At 62.8% G+C, this 5952-nt stretch overlaps 1 pseudogene across 1 annotated transcript; it reads right to left on the bottom strand.

The window, feature by feature from the left end:
- Positions 1 to 2503: 2503 nt before the first annotated feature.
- On the bottom strand, positions 2504 to 5952 carry LOC309617159 (thimet oligopeptidase-like; annotated as a pseudogene). The gene is made up of 7 exons: positions 5790 to 5952; positions 5214 to 5589; positions 4939 to 5134; positions 3883 to 3925; positions 3648 to 3776; positions 2873 to 3011; positions 2504 to 2659 (listed from the first exon to the last, which is right to left on the bottom strand). The product of its transcript is annotated as a thimet oligopeptidase-like (transcript).

The raw sequence follows: 5952 nt of genomic DNA on the forward strand, positions 1-5952 counted from the left end.
GACGATGCTGTTGGAGAAGAGCCACGTGGCCCGGCAGCTGGAAGGGGAAGGCAGTTTCGAGGTTTTCTCCCAGATGCTATCCGGATTGGACCTGGCTCTCAGGTGAGCGACTGGGCTGAGCAGGGACAGCCGAGGGCAGTGAGACAAAGGGCCTCCGCTCTCCAGGGCCCCAGCCCTGCCTCTGCCCAGAGGTGAGAGGCAGTGGAGCCCAGTGGTTAGGAATCTGGCCTCTGATTCTTGCTGCCTGGTACTGCTCCTGGGCTGGGTGAACCTGGCCAGGTGTCACCTGCTCTGAACCTCCGTTTCTTCCTCTGTAAAGTGGAAATAGTACCTTGACTGCTGACCTTACAGGATTAAGTGAGATAATTCACATATGGCTCTTTATACACGCTGGGGGGTGGTGGTGGATGTCTGCTGTGACGGTGACATTTTGGTACAGGTTCTGACAGCAGCGTGGGAGGTGGGCAAGGAACAGCAGACCCCAAATCTTCCAGAAGCTCCTAAACTCTGTGAGAGCCTTGGGTGCACCTGAGGTAGCTCAGGGCGAGGAGGCACCAGGTGGAACAGCAGAGAAGCCACAAGACTCATCTGGGAGGGCCTTCTGGGGGAGGTGGCCCAGGGAGTCATCTCTGCCCCTCGCTGACTCCTGGGAATTCTTGGACATGTGGCTCCCTGTCTCTGAGCCTTGGTTTCCTCATCTGTTGAACGAATGAGTAAGGTTCTATCTAGTGAAGCTCCAGGGAGTGCTCACCCCAGGCGAGGGGTGATAATTTTCAATTTGCCTCTGCGTCCCCCATCATTTGTCTCCTGCCTTCCACCCCCGTCTGAAGGGCAGGCCCAACCTGTCCTGAGCCTCCTGGCTAAGGCCAGAGGGGCACCTTACCCTTTGGAGAGAGGGCAGATTAGGGAGGAAACTCCCAGTTTTCAGAGCAGGGTAACTGAGGAGTAAGGAAGCTTCTGGAAGGCCTTCACTTAAGAAGGGCCCATTGAGGGCAGCAAGTGAGGAATATTCGGGAGGCAGGGCCAGGGCCTGAGGCAGACCCCGGGGCCACCTGGGGCACTCTGTGGAGCCCCGTGCCATGATGCCCACCTGCCCTGCCAGGCCACTGGTGTGGGTGGGTCCTCCCTTACTTCTGGTCCCTTCTCTGTTTCCAGGACAGAACTGTACCTGCACCAGCTGGCAGACAGCAGCTCCTTCGGCATGGGCGTGTGGCCTAAGGTAAAGAGGAGGTCCTTCTGGGTGTGAGTGGGTGTCTGTGTCCCCATGGCCAAGATGGGCGGGTCCCCTGTGTGGCTCGTCCCTCTGCCACTGGGGTGAGTAGTTGGCAAGGGCTGGTCACGTGGGGGAGGCAGGGTTGCCTTTATGGGGCCTGGGCTTGTCAGGGAAATGAGTCTTGTGCTAATAAAGGGAACCAGGAGGTGGTTTGTGTAGAGGTTAGGGCGCGGTCTCCGGGACAGGCTGTCTGGGTTCAAACCCCGGCTCTGACACTTACTGGATATGAGACCTCAGGCATGGACCCTAGCCTCTCTGAATGTCTGTGTCCTCTTCGGTAAAATAACAACAGAACGGGCGGGCAGGCTGAGGAGAGGACAGAGCATGGCACGGCCTGCCCGCCTGGGCCACGGGGAGAAGGTCGGGGCGCCGCCCGCGCCCTCGTTCCGCTGCCTGGCGTCCTTTGTGGAGGCAGGGCTCCCAAGGAGCTCAAAGGCCAGGGAAGGACACACGGGACGGTCCAGAGCCACCCTACCGCTCCAGTGGTGCAGCACCCTCTCTGAATTCCTACTGCCACCAAAACACATCCCTAAGGCCTTTGGGAAGAATTGCTAGGACCCAGGAAGGTGGCCCCTTGCTGTGGTCCAGACTTCAGCAGCTGCCGATGACCAGAGGGAGCCAGCCGGCCGGCCGTGAGCAGGAGGACAGGACACGGGGACAGGGACAGCCACAGCCGGGCTTCCCGCAGCTGTGCCCACCGCCAGAACCAGCTCCAGCCAGTCACAGCCCCCGAGATGCCAAACAGTGACGGGCGAGAGGCCGGCAGGAAACTGACACCCCCTCACTGGAGAGCCTGCCCGGTCGGGGTGCGGGGCACCATCCCCGTCTGAACTCACCCCACAGCTCAGCCGTCTCCCAGTGACCCAGACGCGTCACCACGGCCCCAGGGCTGATCCCCGACCAAGGTCAGAACTCCCCCCAGTGTGACGGCCCCCATGCCACTCCTGTGGTGGAAGGGACGGCAGGCAGAGACCAGGAGTAGAGTCTTTTTTATTAATGGCTGCGTTTTCAAAGAACCGTTTTGTTACCAGGAAAGCTCCCCAGGAAGGGATTGCATTAGTGCAACAAGGGGGAGCCTTGATGCCAGGCTTTCCAGACACTTCCAGGTGGAGACTTTTGGCCTAGGCCGGCCGCCGGGGACTCGGGGGCTGGGAGGACACACGGCCCCTCCCCCGCCCCGACGGGGCGCTAAGGCACCCGGCCCGCCCGGGGGGGCAAAACCCCGTGCCGTCAGCAGGCCGGCGGCTTGCAGCCCTCAACCTGCAGCCCTTTGCTCAGGAGGAAGGCGTCCTGCATGGGGTCACAACCCAGGAAGAGCTTCACCATGCCCTTGGCATCCTCGGAGCCCCCTGGCCTCAGAATGCAGCTTCTGTAGTCCATGGCAACCTGAGGAGAGGGGGCGGGGCTGCAGGAGGGTGGAGCACCCCCTTCACGGAGGGTGTGGGTGTGGCCACCTCTGCTGTGACTCAACAAAGGGCAGGGGAGCAGGGGGTTCTGGGCAGGGCCCTCAGAGCCTGGCAGGCCCAGGCGGGCGGCACAAGCATCTAGGCCCAGGCCAAGGACCTCCGTGTTGGTCTGCACGGCAGGCCGGCCTCTCACCTTGCCACTCAGGACGCCCTCCTGCTTGAAACGAGTGTGTGGACCGTGTCCGCGGAGTACACCTCGCTGCACAGGTAGCCATAGGACTGGGCGTCGTAGCTTCCTGCCAGGTGGCCGAAGGTCGCAGGCAGGTGGGTCCCTGGGACACACGCGGAGAGGCTCCTGCCCGGCCCCCTGGCCGCTCCGTGCCCCTTCCCCAGAGCCCAGAGCTTGGGGCCTCAAAGCAGCCCTGTCTGAGTCCCCTGCCACTAGAGGGAGTATTGGCCCAACACTTCTAGAAAACGGGGACCTTGCGGGCAACTCAGTGGAGGGACACAAATCAATCTTTGCCGACTTTCTGCTGAAGCTCACGAGGGTTCACCCCTAAGCCTCTTACAGGGACAGCTGCCCGAGGCTCCGAGGGATGAGTCAGGGCTCGCCCTCCAGCACGGGGAGAGCGCGGGTTAAAGCACTCACGAGGGAGTGAACTGCGTCTCCGCACCGACACGCACGGGCAAACCTCGTCGACGCGTTCCGTCCGGGGTATGAAGCCCTCTCCTGCCTCTTCCAGGCTCTCCAGAAAGCACGTGCAGATACGCCCAGCCCACCCTCGGACTCCGCGGGCCACAGCTGGAGGGACCAGCCCAGGAACCCAGGCAGGAAGAGGCCAGAGGTCAGCGAGCCTCGACCAGAGCCCGTCAGTCGGTCCCCCTTCACACACCACCAGAGGATCCTCTTGACCTGGGCAGTAGCCGCCAACTGACCGCTAAGGTGGGCCCGGCGTGCGCTTGGCTACCTGGCGTGGCTGGGACCCCGAGGATCTCCTGGCAGAGGCGGGCATTGTCCTAGGCCGGGTCCGAGGGCGTCTGCGTGTGCAGGGCCTGGTCCACCTTGGCCAGGACGATCTGGCGCAGGTTGAAGAGGCCTGGAGGGCGGGAGGAAGGAGACGGGGGCGCTGGCACTGTGTCCAGGCCGCGCTTTCCAGCCGGGCGGTCCGGGAGCCCCTTTCCTTTCCCTCGGCCCGGCCGCACGGGGGTTGGCCAGCCGGGACTTGATGAGCTTGTCCAGCAGCTCCTGGGGGACGGCGCTGCTCGTGCCCCGCCGAGACTGGCAGCAGCGCCAGGGCTTCACAGGGCGCGGCGCTCCCGGCCCCAGAGCCTACCCTCTGGTTCTCATCCCCGGCTGTCACCAGAGTCGCAGGCAACGTGCCCTTCTTTTCGTTTGTCTTTTTTCCGGCCCTCGACCACGCAAAGGTGTGAAGCCCTGCCACTCGCTGCCACGTGGATGCACCGTGAGAACACGGTGCTCAGCGAGAGAAGTCAGACACAGAAGGACACACAGGGTGTGACCCCACTGAGGGGAAACGTCCAGAACAGGTAGATCCACAGAGTCAGAGTGGGTTCCTGGTTGTCAGGGACAGGGGAGGGGAGGGAATGATAACTAAGGGCGTGAGGGACCTTTTTGGGGTGAGGGAAATGTTCCAGAACAGGGCAGTAGTGACGGCTGCACAGCTCAGTAAAGTGTCCCCACGCGCTCCGGTTGCAGTCTGTGAGAGCATCGCTCTCAGGACGAAGGGCTGACTGCAGGAAGACTGAACGAGCACTGGGTCCTGGGCCCAGACGCTCATCTGGGGACCCCCCCCACATTGGGAAGTCACTGGGACTTGCTGAGCCTCCACCGAGACTGGCAGCAGCCCCAGGGCCTCACAGGGCGTGGTGCTCCCGGCCCCAGAGCCTAACCTCTGGTTCTCATCACTCATCACTCACCAGCCTTGCATGCAACGTTCCTTTCTTCTATTTTGTCTTTTTTAAAGGCAACTCTTGAATACCTGTATTTAACATGCAGGGAACCAGTCCTGACTCCTTGATCTGGGACTTCCAGCCTCCAGAGTCTCGAGGACATCCACTTCCGTTGTTTACGCGCCCAGTGCGTGGGGTTTGATGATGGAAACTGACACCGAGGGCGTCTCCTCGTGCGGGGTGACATCAGCGGAAGAATCCCGTGGCGAGGGCCTGCCTGAGGACCACGGGAGAGCCCGGGCCCTCCCCGCCCCCTGCCTTCAGCCCCTCGCCCGCACCCTCCTGGGAGCGGAGCTGGTGCATCGCTTGCCAGAACTCATGGAAGTAGGTCTCCAGCTCATCATGCTGGAACAGGGAGGGCGGGTTGGGCGTAGGCTTGGTGAAGTTGGCCACCATGGCCGCGATGGCAATCTGGCGCCTCCCGTCCTGCTGCAGGCAGCCCGGCTGCAGGCCAAAGCAGGCCATGTGCCCGGACTTCCCTTCCCTGGGGAGGGACGCGGGTGAGGCCCCGCTACCACAGAGGAGCCCCGGCCCACGGCCGACAGGTTCCCCCACGCATGCACCGAGGGTAGAGGTCCAGGTAGAACTTGCTGATGGATGACCTTGCCCGAGGCCGCGTCCCGGACCGTGTAGAGCCTCACATCTTCATCTTTGTGACGCATGTTGGCGCCTTCCTCCAGGTCGAAGGTCAGCCCCAGCAGCTCCTGGGAGATGCCCAGCCGCCCGCGCGTGACCACCTGCATGGGGAAGGACTCATTGAGCAGGTACTGGTCCACGTGGTAGCGCGTCTCCTCCCCCTGGTTCATGTAGTAGCGCAGGTCCTAGACGTTGATGGGCCCATCAAAGTGCAGGCCCCGCCTCTGGCACTCAGCCTTCTTTAGCTCCAGGATCAGGGCCGCTCCTGCTCCCCGAGGGGCTTCAGCTTCTGGGCCAGCTCATCTGCGGGCGGAGGGGAGAGGCTCAGCTATGTCCCTGTGGCAGCCGCCCAGCCGCCCCCCACCCCACGCCCCTCGAGGCAGAATGAAGGGTTGGGGAAGGCAACCCCCAAGGGCTGACACAGTGGGGTCTCAGGCAGCACCACGTCCAGTCAAGGTCCACCTGACCCCCGTCCCCACTGGGACTCGGGGAGGCGGGGTTACCTAGGAAAGTGGCCACCACCTGGCTGGTCTTGGCCATGTTCATCTCCAGCACAGAGTCGGCACGCGTGCTGAATCCCAGCAGGCGGGACTTCTGAGCCTGCAGCCTTACCAGCTCCCCGAGGATCGCGCAGTTCTCCTGGAACCCAGAGACAGCCAGCGCTGG

Source organism: Balaenoptera borealis (assembly GCF_965194805.1).
Source record: "Balaenoptera borealis genome assembly, chromosome: 1".
NCBI lineage: Eukaryota > Metazoa > Chordata > Mammalia > Artiodactyla > Balaenopteridae > Balaenoptera > Balaenoptera borealis.